We start from the raw sequence: 15,791 nt of genomic DNA on the forward strand, positions 1-15,791 counted from the left end.
TTTGCAAGTATACATATTTATAAATAGGACACATACTTGACAACTACTTATATGCATGTATGTGTGATGTGTAGCTGTAGCTATGCATATATAGGTATGTACATTTATAGATGTATGACTACACATCTGGGGTTGTACGTGGCCATGTATATGAATACCCGCATCCGGGAGGGACATGTATCGTGTGTATACAGGGGTTGTGTGCATCATTACAATGTGGAACATGGACAGGGTATACAATTAGTGGACATGTACTATTTGGACGATGGCTATGGGGAAGCTTCTAGAGAACATGTGGAAGGTATTTATTCCTGATAATGCACATGGGGAGATGTGCATCATGGTCAGGTGTTTAATCCTGGGTCGTAGGTTATGCAGGACTGGCTGGAGGCTGAGCAGGGTTGTGGACAACTACTGTTAATGCAACTTGTGTCTGGATTCTTACGGGGCTGGACATCTTGTTGTGCCACCAAGTCTAATCTTTAGAACAGACACTTATCCCATGAGGGATGTCCAAAAATTGTGGACACTAATGAACCCCATTCTTTTGGCTTTATGAAAATGAGGGAGGATTATACATGCATGGGATACCTAGTTTGCAAGCCTGGGACTACCTAGGGTGAGACTGCCTACTAGATGTGGGTAGGGGGCACTACCTGCAGATATGGCTGGCCAAAGCTAGCAGGCCGAGTATGGATGGTTTTGGTGGACATTCAGCGAGGGGGGGTGTGCGCTGTGGAGGGGATGATGGGTATTCATTTATGTATGCAGGTGTGTAGGGGTTGGATGGCTCAGTTCAGGCCAGACCATTATGTGGGTGTGAGCCTGTACCATTTCTGTACATGTGTATCGCACATTTTAATGTTCATATGTTTGTGGGATTGTGTTCTGCAGTATGGCCTGTCAGGGTGTATTGGGAATAGAAAATGTATGTTCTTTGGTTTCCTTTTTGATTCACCCACTGCTCCCTCGTACATCTCCAGTTCACCTGTTGTACATCTGACTCAGTCTCCCCTTGGTGAATTATTACATTACTCGTCACCCCCCCAAATTCCACAAACACACCATCCATCCCATCTCTGGTTGCTGGCCCATGGCACAGACAGCAGTACACATTGCGTACTCTACATATCTCTGGTACCAATATGGTTGTGAGGACAACCCTAGCATATTTTGTCTTCCACATGCTGTACTTCATGCACATAGGTACATGCAAATGCTTATCTTTCATGACATGGTAGGTTGACCCAGGTAATACCCATTCGTCTTTGGGCCATCCAGACAAGGGTGACTCGGACCGTGAATGGGCAGATATTGAGTGAATGCTCTGACCATTGGTAGGGTTGCCACCTTTTCAAATGACGTAAGTGAGACATTTTCAGGACAAACATCAGATTTTACAGGCCGACACATACCCACGGTCAGTACAAAGGATAGAACTTATCTTTTTTGCCTAAATAAAATCTTATTCTTGTAGCATTTTAGTTGCTTATTCTGTTTCTTATAACATTTAGATATTTTAGATACAGTATAACTGTTTTATGCAACTATTACATGAAATATAGGAAATAATTTTGTCCTAACATCTCAGGACATTTGCCATTTTTAGAGGTTTTTGTCAGGACACAACTGCCCAAAGAGGGTCTGTCCTTGGCAAAGTGGGTCAGGTGGTAACCCTAACCATTGGGCTAGGCTTAGCACAGGGCAGTGGCGTGCAAACACACTGCGTTTCACTTCCACTTGGTATAAAAATCAACCCTACAATGAAATCCGGACACGGGGTTTTAAATGTCATTGTTTGAGGGACGGGCCTCAAAATTCAGCTACGTGCTTTTGTGTTTACTTTTTATTTTGGTGCTCGTGGAACTCTCTTGTATGCTTTGTATACATTTCAGTATCCACGGACACTAGCAGGCGTGATTACTATTAGAGGCAGGCTGTACTAGTCAGCATTTTAGGTTGTGTGACTGTAGTCGACATGTTCACGCCTCCAAGCAGCACTTAAACATGCCCCCTGCACTTGCGCACATTTCCTGAGCACGTGGAAGGTGCGGCAGTGCGCCTTCATTAATATGCATATAGTGCTGCTGCACCATCTCTAAGCCGCATGGTCGGCGCAAGGCTAACGCCGTCCTTGCGCCAAGCTTTATGAATCCCAGGGAAAGTCTGAAACTCAAATGTCTATCATTATTTATTGACTTTGAGCTTCAATTATTTACCAGCAAACCCTGAATTATATGAAGAATAGACCAAAAAATTGAAGCAAAATTCTGGACAGTCTCTAAATTCTTTGGCAGTTGAAAGGTATACTAACTACAAAATCATTTGGAATGATCTGCAGATTGAATTGTTAAATAAAAAAATAGTTAAGAACAGATGAACATACAATTAAGATTACCAGTAAAGAAATGTGGGTAATCATAATCCTACTTAATCAAATGATGCAAATGATATTGTAAGGAATATTAGAAAGTTTATGCACAAACATCTTGACATTAAAAAAGAGATAAATTTGATCTATCTTTTCTGTACAACCAAAGGTGTAATAGTGGATTATATTACAGACAGTCCGATAAGACAGAAAAACAAAATGTTTATGGGATGTTGCAATTATTTTTCTGTGGTACAGCATAAGGGAGCAGCTACAATTATAACTGAATATGGTCTGAATAAAAATGAAGATTGGAGAGATAGTCAGGGAGTTTACATCTTTCGTCAGGGACATATTGAAGTGATAGGGACTTAAGGTTCTAATGAAATTCCAAAATTAATGGAATATTTTCATAGAAGTTTATATAATAAAAGGAATGGTAGCATACTTATATGCTATACTAATGGAATATAAAGAAGATATCAACAAAAATCTCTGGAAGTTCATGTTTCAGTGATAACAATATAGATTCACAGAAAATGTCAAAAGGTTAGATCTACAATAATTTGCAAATACAACTAAATCATTCTAATACAATTACATCACCTGTTTTGGAAGATATAGTACGTGGAAAGCCTTTCAGAGAGCTTTTTTAATACCAGATATTTTAAATAAAATGAATAAGACCTCCAGATATTAGTTCTGGACATGTAACTTGAATCTAGAAGCAGATGAGAAGCACATTTTGTTTAACTGTGAAGTGGTACTATGGATTTCAATGGAAATTCAATCTTTTGGTCAAGCAATCTAGAAGGACAATGTCATACTTTCTAGAAATATGATGTTTTATAATTCTCCAGTTTCCTCTTGTATTAAAAAATGGCAACACTCTTGCTCTGGAAATGTCATTTTGAGGACAACAGTCTTAAGAAAATGGTAACAGAGGCCAGCACCTTCTTTTATAGACTTTATATCCTCTTTCAGAATTGTTTGTGGTAAAGCAACAGAGATAATTAAATCAAGAATGAATTCTGAGATAGTTAATCTGAAATAGTGGCCTAAAATGCTTAAGCTTCTAGACAAATGTTGAAATTAACATACATTCCTTAGACTTGCAGTTTTTTTATGCCCTGTTTAAGGTCTTTATTAAAATATTAGTGACTAAGAAACACATAGTATGTAGTGTACATGACTATATTTCTATATTTTTTAGTCAGTTAGGCTAGTAGATGGATATGAACAAAGGTCTTGGTTGAAACATGCCTAATTTTAAATCTGTAATTTAATTATATATAATATTCACGTACGTGATAAATTGTTGATATGGTATTTTTGATTTTGTGGCTGCATCCAGTAAAAACTTTTTTGAAAAATATTAATGATGGCTAGGTATGCTACAAGTACGTAATGAAGGATGTGATTTTCTTTAGTCTTCATATCATTTTTTAACTGGGCTGCCAAAATAGATTGAATCTTATTATCAGTGGAGGCCTGGAATTAATGTCTAGTTAAATGACTTACTCAGTCCCAGAGTAGGAAAATGGTGGCATAAGGAATTAATCCTAGGACTTCAGTTAGCAAGCTATAGCTTTAATCCACTTTGCTAACTGCCAGATAATTAGATTGTATTATTTATCTGCTAAACAGACAACAAGTTCCATAAATCATTTAGACACCATCTCACAGTCTTTAGTAGTTATGATCTACAGGATATCATAATCAGGGTGGCAGTGTATTTATGCATTTACCAGATAAGTAGGTCTGTAGACATTCTTCAACTATGATCCAGACTCAGTTAGAGAAAATAAAAGAAATAATACAATCTATAGTATCTAAGATAGAGGTATTTACAGAAACAATGAAGGCTTACATCAGAAATATAAGATGGAAAGGTTGATTCATAAGCAAAAGAAACATACACAGGATTTGGGTGAGGTATACATAACTACAACATTCAAAAATGAAATCAAAATAGGGTTACAGAAAGAGTTAAAAGGGAAAAAAAACACATTACAATGTATATTGCTATTCAAGCAATCAGTTAAAAGTCAAGATAAATTAGATAAGTAATGTAGCTGACTGTTGTTAGGAAAGCAATTGAAGTGGGCCTCATTAATGTGGTGATCTAGAGGGCATGTTTGAAGAGATCTAGAATTTGTTTGCATTTGCTTTAGGCTGATCATTTCTAATGCCTATACCCAACCTGGAGAAGTCTGTTTCTCAAACTGTTTTTTAGATGTGTGTGTCGGGGGGGGGGGGGGGGGGGGACGACAAAGAGACATTTTTCAATATGGCTGCTTCTACATCAGCAATTTTGATCCCTGAGAAAAAGTTGAACCTTCAAAGGGAGGTAGTAACTTAGCTTTATGACTTTGAAAATTAGTATATTTAACAATAAATATGGCTCTGTTAGGGACATACAATGCTTTTGGTATCTTGTAATAGTCTGCACTGATGCATGCATGGCTCAACCAGTAAAATTAATGTACAGATTTTGTTCTCAATACCTGCAACCTCTGAATGTTGTAAGATGAGTGCAGGGTCACTAGAGGTAGTCTGTACTCATGTCTGGAAGAAAAAAAATTCTTACCAATAACACTGTGTATAAGAGTAAGAACATTGGTTCACCTGTAGCCTGCTTTTAACTGAGGTAAAACAATCTAAAAAGAAAATGTTAAAGAGGGGTTGAATTCAAGATATTTTTGCTCAGTGACATTAGCAATGATATTTTTCTTTGTGTCTTTCAGCAGACGGGATGGAATAAGGCTCATTTCTCAGTAGAGACAAACATCAAAGCATTTGCTTTCTTGGCACTGATTAGGAGCTTTCTGAAGGTGGATCATTTGCATATCTCACTAAAGCTATTTCATAATTTTAGTTGAAGAGCATAATGACTTATACTTGCCTAACAAAATTCAGAGCAGGGAGGTCTATAGCAAAAATCAATACGTTTTTAATTCTTACTTCTTAGAAAAAAACAGTGAAATTAGTTATCTGTGGGCTCAGCTTGTGTTGAAAATATGTTCATAGTAGGAAAGGCACATGATTAAATTATACAGAGTGACATGGAAATCTGTAAAGATAATTTTAAAATTAATAGCTAAAGTATGGTGCTCAGATCAGGCACCAATGCAAACTGCAATATAATATTTACTCAATGTTTGAAGCACTGAATGTGAAATAGAATAATCACAAGCAGTCATTGAGTAAATTGTTTTCTTATTCTGACAATCAGGTAAATCTGAAGGTGCAGAAAATGCTCTTATGTGAAATAGGAATATGAAATGCAATGTCATTGTCCATATAGTTGAAAGAACATATGCTCCACTGAATTTGGATGTCTAACTTTCTCGGGCATTTGTTGGATGAAAAGAATGCATAGTGTGAATTCACAGCTCTAGTGCATGGTTCAGCAAATGTTCAGTCTAATGATTTTTTTAAAGTGTGTGCAGGTTTTTTTTAATTGGCATAGTCAGTGTACTAAGAGTTTTGTATATTCAGTCACATTCTGTAATGTTTCTAGTAGTGTACATTCCAAAGCCATGTCCATTAGCTTTGCAGAGTAGAAATAAGCTGGAGATAAACCAAACAAAACACATGCGGTTAAGAAACTAGGTGATCCTACAGAATGGGTTAACAGTACTGTTAATCTTGTAAACCCAAATACAATTCATTTATCTAATAAAACAAATAAATGTAATCACACCCAACAGAGCAAATGCCTCCTGGCCAAATAGTATTAAAATGCAGCAAGTTCCAAAAGTTATGACCGAGAGACAGCCACTGGACAACAGCTTATCCAGTATTAAGATGCATATTTAAATAGTAGAAACGCACTCAAATAATAAAAAAATCCAACAGTTTATTTTACAGGCACCAGGTAAACGCTTTTACTTACAGCTTCATCAGACCGTTAAATTTTAAAAACCTCCATTGCTTTATATACTGATCACATGTTAAGACTAAGCATCCAATTTAGTATTTTAAAGCAATACGATCAGCATTATATGCTGTAGGATACTTAGAAAGAGCATATATATGTTAAAAAACAACATGTCTACACATCATAAATACTATATGAGTAGATAAATGTCTCAATACATTATATAGCTTATTTTGATAAATTAATGAGATGTTATTTTATTTATTGTATTAGTATAGTTTGTGGTTATAAACACACTTATTTACTAATTAGAAATAGAATGTGTACACAGGCGTATTTTTATAGAAAGCATACATTTTCATAAGTAGTAGTATTTGATATAATAATATATTAATAATGTATTGAGACATTTATCTACTCATATAGTATTTATGATGTATAGACATGTTGTTTTTTAACATATATATGCTCTTTGTAAGTATCCTACAGCATATAATGCTAATCGTATTGCTTTAAAATAGTAAATTGGACGCTTAGTCTTAACATGTGATCAGTATATAAAGCAATGGAAGTTTTTAAAATTTAACGGTCTGATGAAGCTGTAAGTGAAAGCGTTTACCTGGTGCCTGTAAAATAAGCTGTTGGATTTTTTTATTATTTGAGTACATTTCTACTATTTAAATACGCATCTTAATACTGGATAAGCTGCTGTCCAGTGGCTGTCTCTCAGTCATAACTTTTGGAACTTGCTGCATTTATCTAATAAGTTTAGAAGATCTTAATCTATAAAAAGAGATTATGCCCTGCTTTATAGAATTGAAGGAGGGTCTGCCATAAAAGATATCCAGTGTTTATTGGGAAAGTCTGAGTGGACATTTGACCCATTTTCAGTGGAGGCCTGGGGAGAAAGGCTCCATTTTATAAACAACAGTAATAGACAGGATTACACTAACATTTTAAAGGCAGTAATATACAATAGTGCATACAACATTTTTCAAAAGAGGGAAAATAGCATTTCAAATTTGATAAAGTATATAGTCATACATATTGTTGCTATTTTCAACAGCAAGCGATCTGTCTTACAAGATGTATAATGATGAGAGAGCTAGAGCTCAGAAATAGAAGACAAAGCTAGTTGAGGAAGTAATGTAACAAGAGGGGAATGCGAATGAGTTGTAGTACAGGTGCCAAGAGTATATGGAAGGAGATAAACACAAATGCGGTTAAAAAAAATTGATGAAACTGTTTTACTTGAGGAGCAATGTGTTAATCTGTTGCAGCAGATTTGCAGAGATAGGAGTTGAGTAATCGAGACTTTGGCTATAGTTTGAATGACTTTAGCGAGTAGTCTTCTCTTACCATTAGGAGGATTGAGTTCTAGGATTTGATACTTGATGGGAGTAGAGGGAACAGCCTGCAAAGTTATTAGGATTTGATATATGTAGAAGGTTTCTGTCTTACAAGGTTGACAAGAAATTGATAGTAATTTGGCTTGTTTATTAAATTGTCAATAATAGCAATTGGGAATATGTGAGTTGGAGAGGTAGTTCAAGTTGCTGGAGGTCTCTGAAGCCAAACAGTGATGTGATCTGTGGGGGAGGTTAGCTGCAAATTTTGTGACCTTGCTGTAGCACTGCTTGAGTTTATTTGGTTGAGTTTCATGCATGTTTGCCATAACCAGAACTGGGTAAAGGAGAGTATGTAGTAGGAGGGTAATGGCAATATGACATCCTGCAGTGCTAGGTAGATAGGGTTTTGCCCAACAGATAGTGCTTAGTTTTTGATATTTTTTTCACTGTATGCTGAATGTAGCCTTTGTCTAAGTAAATGCCTAGTAGTCTGGTTTGTCTTGCAAGTTCTATTTTGACATTGTTGGAATAGGAAATAATGAAGGACAGTTTCTTTTTTTCAAGATGTTTGGGGCTGAAGAGAGTTTTGTTTGAGTTTAGGAAAAGTTGGGAAGTAGACAGTTTTCTATAGAAGTAAAGGATTTGTGGGTTTTTGAAGGGGTTCAAAGTTGTTTGCAGAGCGGATAATGGTAGAATCATCTTTGTACTGTTCAAAGGTAATACTTTTACTGGCCATTAATAAAGATGCTGAACAGGATAAGTCCCAGAATGGATTCTTCTGGGACCCCAACTACAACAGGGAGAAAGGATAAGATGTCAGTGAACCATTTTGCTAACTATAGTTTGTTAGAGATATCTAAAAAAACAGGATACAGAGGAACTGCCAAGGCCTTGATTAGAGAATTTTTCTAAGAGTATAGGATGGGAGATAGTGTAAAAACTTTGGATAGATCAAGAAAGAGAGCATATACATGTTTATCATTATTTATATTTTGCTAACAGTATTAGTAAACTTAAGGAGAGTAGTGGAGGTACTGTGATGGGGCAGACATCATGTTGTGAAGGAGCAAGAAATACATTTTGTGTGATAAAGTGTGCAATTTAGGATTGAATGCACTTATGAAGTATTTTTGATAGTGGAGAAGATGGTGATGGGTCTGTAATAGGTGAGTCTGGTAAAATAACTACCATTCTGGATGGGGGATGTACCATTTTTTTCACAGTAATGGGTTTAAAAGATTCATTGATGAAATAGTTTATTAGACTTTTAAGACAGAGAAGCTATAGCCTCTGCTACCATTTTTAGATATTCACCAGATAAGATTGTTGGATGCTAGGGACTTGGGTTTTAGTTTAAGAAGTATTTTTGATGACATCAATAGGAGCAAAATGACAGTATGAGGAGTTATTAGAGTTTACAATGTGTCAATGGCATTGTTTTGTGTAGAGCTGTTGAGTATGGAAGAGCCTGATTTAATAAAGTTAGAGTTAAATCAATTAGCAATGTCAGCTAAGTTATCAGATTTAAGTGTAGGTTAAAGCTGTGTGGAGTGGCCATGATTTAGAAGCTGATTTATGGAAGGCCAGAAAAATTTGGGGTTCTGGTAAGTTTCATTTTGGAGGTTAGTGTGATATGATTTTTTTGTCTGTTTTAGTATAATAGTTGGCTCTATTTCTAAGCTTTCTGGATTTCGGATAGTTTGGCTGAGTTTTGTTTGTGGCCCAAGTTTTCCAGGCCGCATCTATCAATTTCATGAGATGTTTTGTATTTCTAGATAGCTAGCTGGCAGGATATGACTTAACTCACTATTTTCTATGTGGGACCAGTTCATTTAGGATTTTAAGGAATATATTTTTGAAGTGAGAAACAATGATATTGAGTAGTAGGAGCTTTAGTTTATTCCAGTTATACTAGTTTAGATATGAGATGAATATGTCTATTTATCAAGTATTGCTTTATACTTGTTGCAAATCAATTGTTTTAGAAAATAAGGCTTGCCAAAGATTTTTCTAAGTTGTGTACTTTAAATTTGTTTTAGGAGGGAGGTCAGTCTTTGATACTTCCATTGGTCATTTTGTCAGAACTTGAAGTTCTTCAAAAGGCTGTTGTACCGATCATCAATCAGTTGATTAGAGTTGTTAGCACATACTAGTTTGAGATTTGGAAAAAATAATATGATGTGAGATTGACTGGCTGAATTGGTAAAAAACTGTGATAAAACAATTTCAAGTTGAATGAAAAGATAAGTGCAAACAGAGATACAAAACTGAGGTTTATGGCTCTGTTCTTCAGATGACAAGGTCCCATCTTCCTGAGTTAGTAGTAGTTCAGGTAGATGTAAAATGTCCCACTGCACTTGTTACAAAGAGTAGGGATGCTTTAGTAACATCTTTCAAATTATTTACATTATTACGATCACTTACATGATATAAAAATATCAGATTATTTACACTATTAACCAAATTTAACATCATATATGCTATTTAGATTCTTTACAACTCCCTCTTCACATTTTTCCTTCTTCACTTAATATAATTTAATTTTGAAATATCAAAGAAAGGTAGCACATCATAACCTTAATACAATTTTCTTATTCAAAATGCATTCATTTACTCCAGCCCTTTTTAATACCCCTTTATTTCTTTTAACATTATCTTCATCTTCTATATTTTTGTTATATAATAAGCTCCCACATCTCCTTCTCCATAACATCCATACAGCAATAAAGAAAATTATCTCCAATTTTTCAATTTCACTTTTGTTTCCTTTCTATAATTTTCATGTTGTACCATATAGTACCATCTCCATATTTAATTTTTTTAATATCCATTTCACTAGTATTTATTCAATTTTAAAAACATTCCAAATTTATTTTATTGCACTGTAGCACTATGACTTCATCATGATCTGCAATCACAACACTTTCTATATTTTTTTTGCATTTTACTGTTAGAATTTTCACTCTTCCCCTCCATCTTGAATCTCTCTCCTAATGACTGTAGCATCACTTGTACACCACCTAGTAGAGAAAATAGAATAGAGGAAGTTCTCCAGTGCCCTGACTAAATTTCCCCTAGTCAGTATGAATGTCACCTTGGATCCCCAATGAAACATGGCAATTGGCCTATTGAGAATAACCCGGTCAACAAAGTGTAAATAAATAAATATCCTAGCTGTCAATGTTGCCAAATGGACTGATCATCACATCTCTGGACAAAATGCCGACATAGTACTCCAGATATTAAGGGAATGAAACCTAAACTTCTTCTTTTCTAGCTAGTAATAAATATATAATGTAAATACTGTCAACTTTGCTTATTTGCTTTACACAAAAAGTCCAGGCAGTGTAGTGAGATGTGAACAGAGTAAAGAAATGTCATTAATATAACTTGTACTAAATAATCTCATATTCAGTCTTAGCAGCAGCAAGTGCATTGGATCCTTCACATAAAAACAAACAAAAAAAAAACAAACAAACAAAAAAAAAAAAAAAGAAAGTTCAGGGGCATGAAGATTTGTCACTGTGTATTTAGCCAAAGTCTTGGAGACCAAGAATGCAAGAAGTTATAGATAAATCTGGTTTTGTCAGCCATTATAAATGTAATCTATATCCATCTGTCTACAACCCCCTTCCTTCTTACATGGAGTCGAGGTATCACTTCAACAGTGACAATCTAGAGCCAAGTTTCACACCGCTCGGTGGCCAGCCCTGCCGCGGTTGTTCTTTCATACCATATACTCGCATAAACACTCACACCTCCTCACCCACCCACCTACTGTATGGCTACACTTAGCATCCATTTAACCAGGAAAAATTAGACTGTAGGAATAAATGCTTTTTTAACAGACTGACTTTGAAACTGAACTATAAATAGACTCCAGAGATCCCTAACAACTGGAGCAAAATACTGAAGTAAAAATAAATGAGATTAATTGACAAGGAATATGGAATTCAGCCTCCATATTCACAGTTTTCGATATTTTTTTATGAAATCAATGAATGACACATACATATTTGACTCAAACTAAGCTGGTATGACTTTTCCTATGTATACTCTTTGCCAACAGTAAGATAGTAATTTAGATGATAAGATAACGGACAGCAGATATTCAAAAGAAATGTAATATACTCTGTTCTTTAAGTTTAAAGGCTTAAACTCATTCACGGTTAAGAAAAATGGCAATATTTTGTTCTTTGTATCCTCATTTACTGCTACATTTCTGACAAAGAATAAATACTATGTATTCTTGCCGTGCTTACTTAATAATACATACATGCAACACGAATTAAAGACATAATCTGAATTACTGGGAATGGGTAAACATTTAAATGTATATAATAAACATTTACATTTATATAATAAATTAAAATATATAACATAAACTCTGGAATCGTGCTTGAGTTGCTCTTGGTGAGACAGCCAAAGAACATAATTTCCTAGCCTTCCTAAAAATTGCCAAACACCAGAATATGTGAATAATGCTTCTTAGAAACAAGCATAGGATTAACAATACTTTGTTGCTTCTGGTGAGAGAAGAAGCAGAGGAGCATTGATTCCTGCTTGTCTCTGACTAGTTAGTTTGTATGGGATTTCACTGAGTGGTCTGATTGCAGTTTAGGCTTGAACATCTTCTGGGTCTTGTACAGCTTGTCTGTCTGTTGTGTTCAGCTGTTGTAGGTTCTATTCAGGGTATCTACAAAGAGAAGACTATAGCATGTGCACTGAACAGAGCAACATTTGAGTTATTACACTTCTCAGGATACAGCTTGGGTTAATACTATTTTTTTTTGCTTCTGGTGACTGAAAGAACTAAGGAACACTGATTCCCAGATGCATGCAGTTGTGTTGAGACCACCAGACAGATACCACTTACAGTTATCAACTGTGAATCTCATAGGGACTGCTCCTCTTTCAACCAACATTAGAAGCACCTGGAACAATAGATTTGCTCTTAACCATTTCTTTAGCCAACTTCATTGAAATGAGCACCCTGAGACCATGAAGCAGTTGTCTCCTGTGTACTGACAACCACCTACTGCTTAAGCAAGCTTACACAGTTTTTAAGATATGCAGTTATTTAATGCTGTTGGAGGGGAAAACTCTCACATGAAGATTTTCCAAGCAAGCAAGTTATCAGTACCACACAACACCACACAAAATGTATCAGACACAGATCAGAACAAACACACAGACCTACATATGAGGATGCTCTTTAAAATAACCTACCTAAATCACAATGCTGCATAAATGTAACTTAAGAAGAAAGTACCTCGAGCAACAGCAGAAACACACAACACAGGCAGCACCCAGCTTAAAACATAAACCAAAAAAGTCATAGTGTATCAGAACAAAAGCCCATTAGACACAAATCCAGACTATCTAAAATTCTAGTCATAGGAGACTCCATTGTGAGAGACATGGATGTACCACTCACCAGGCTGTGCAAGGAGAAGGTCACAATCTGTTGCTTTTCAGGTGCCAGGATTCTCTACATCATGCAGGCACTCAAGTCCTTTCATGGCAAGTACACTTATGACATGATCATAGTACATCTAGATGTAAATGACTTCAGATGTACCACCATGTAAGATATAAAAATAGACAAGCTGGAGCTCTCAGAATATGTCTCTGAGGCAAGTATGAACCCACTATTGAGTAGCATTTTTATCATCATAAAGAATGGTGCCACAATATGAAAAAAAAAAAAGATTGTTTACTTCAGAATTTCGCTTAGGTTTTGGTGGCACTCAAAGGGGATCCAATATATTTCAGTCTGGGTGGTGTTTATAGACAGTCCAAACAGCTTTGCCAGGGGGAAGCCTACACCTCTCCCTCCAAGGCTTTGAAATATTGGCTAAAACTTTGTCTACCCATATAAAACTCCATATTTGCAAAAACAAAAAACAAAAAAAAAAACACTTCATCTCCAGACTAGCTTGATAAGACAAAAATATAGAACTCTTCCACTTACCATTAACAAACTCTTATTATATCATAGGTAACTATAGGATCCCCTCTATGCTCTCTTCAACCCATAAATCATACCTAACTAGTATGGCGTCCCGAGACATTAAGCCAAACATCATTCCCCTAGGGGGACTTCAACTAACTCTTTATTAACTGGGAGATGTATCCATCCTCCAACATGTATGCCCAAAGATTTCTGGACTTCATCAATGCAAACTTTCTGGACCAGTTAGTCTGCAACCCAACCAAGGGCAATATAATCTTAGACTCCATCTTCATCAATATGGGATAACTCTTCTCTCACCCAACTGAAACATCCTGTCCAGTCAAATTGGATCACAGATCAGTCACATTCACATTAAAGCTATGCCAAGGCTACTCTACTAAAACTGAGTGATCACCTAGTTAAGTTCACTATCCCCATCAAACTTGCTGACCCCACTGCTTATGTAGAATCTCTTACTGACAGATTATATGCATATGTGATTTGTGAAATCATGTAGACACTCACGTTCTTGCACCACAAGTACACATATGACACAGCCATAATACATCTAGGTGTAAATGAATTGCAATGTACCATCATGTTCTATATTAAAAGAGACATGATGGAGCTCTTCGAATATGTGTCCGAGCAAGTATAAACTTAGCTTTGAACAACAGCTGACCATCAAAGGGAAAGGTGCCATTCCTTATCCTGTCCCACTACAAAGTAAATACAATGCTACATTCAAAAAGAAACCCCTGTGGTGGAACCCAGATATAAATATACACTATAATAAAAGAAAAAATAATTGCCTATAAACATAAATGCAATTCCCAAGATGCAAGAAAAGCTCTTACTAAACTTAATAGGGAACTCCAAACCCTGATCAAATCAACAAAAGCCAGATATGAGGTAAAAAATTGCCATCCAGGCAAAGGGCAAGCATAAATCCTTCTATAGCTATGTTAGAAACTTTAGAAACAATGCCCAGAATTGTGCAGAGCTGATACTAAATGATATCACATACTTGGATCCAGAGTACATAACCACAATCTACTACCAGATAAATTTAGATCTGACTTCACCTTCATCTTCCCTCTAACATTCCAAAATTTCATAACTGCATTTACCCCTCCCCCCAACTTTCTCACTAACAAATCTTCAAGGCATTATCCAGGCTAATAACTCTGCTTTTATGGGGATGCTTAACATACCAGGCTGCTTAATGGCCAGCCTAAAACATGATCTGTCAGATCCCCTACAGAGACTATTCAATGTTAGCTTCCAAACACACTTTATGCCATTGAATGGAGAAGAACAACTGTCATCCCTTGCACAAAGATGGGACAGCAACATACTTGGGAAATTATAGACCCAAGGGTCTAACCAGCCTCATCTGTAAGGCTATATAAAGGACCATTATAGAATTAATAAGTAAGGACATACGTAACCTACAAACTCTTGAACCAAGCCAGTTTTTGGATTTGCTAATCCTGCCTACTTAAACTGATTGACTTCTTCACAAAGGATATTGAAGCAAAGGATGCAGCTAAATCAGTATAAATTTCATACCTAGGCCATAAATCTTAAAGGTGTTCAATACCATCCTACACTCAAGTATCCTAGCTAAATGTTAATCCATATGTATCTCATTGTACAGCAAACTGAGCATTGCACAGAAAATTAGGGTGGGCTGTACTACTTCCTTCAAAAAACCTGTTAATAGCAGTGAACCATAGGGTTTAGTCCTCAGGCCACTTTTTTTTGGCATTTACTTCTCAGAGGTTAAAGCTACTGTTAACGTTTTATGGCTGACCAAGTTTGCAAATGAGTGCAAAATTGGTGCCAGCATAAACTCCCCAGAGGAAACCAACATCTTCAAAGAGGACCTTTCCCAAACCAATAGCCGGTGTCAAAACTGTGGACTAGAACTGAATGCCAAGAAATGTGTAATGGTGTGCTTTGGCAAGCAAGAAATCCCTTGTAACTATCACATAGACAGCATATCCCTGAAAACTGATTTAGTAGTTCAGGACTTGGGAACATATGTAGATAATAAACTATCCTTTGATCACCACTTATCCACTATTATAAAAAAGTGCTTTTTTATTGCACAGCTTATGACTAAGGGTATGGTATACAAGTCCAGAGAAGTGATCATTCCACTGTTTTCTGCATTTTTTATGTCAGTCCCTAAGTATATGCCCCCTTTGGAATGTTCCTGTCCAAATA

The sequence above is a fragment of the Protopterus annectens genome, chromosome 1.part1 (assembly GCF_019279795.1).
Source record: "Protopterus annectens isolate FY-2018-M chromosome 1.part1, PAN1.0, whole genome shotgun sequence".
Taxonomy (NCBI): Eukaryota; Metazoa; Chordata; order Ceratodontiformes; family Protopteridae; genus Protopterus; species Protopterus annectens.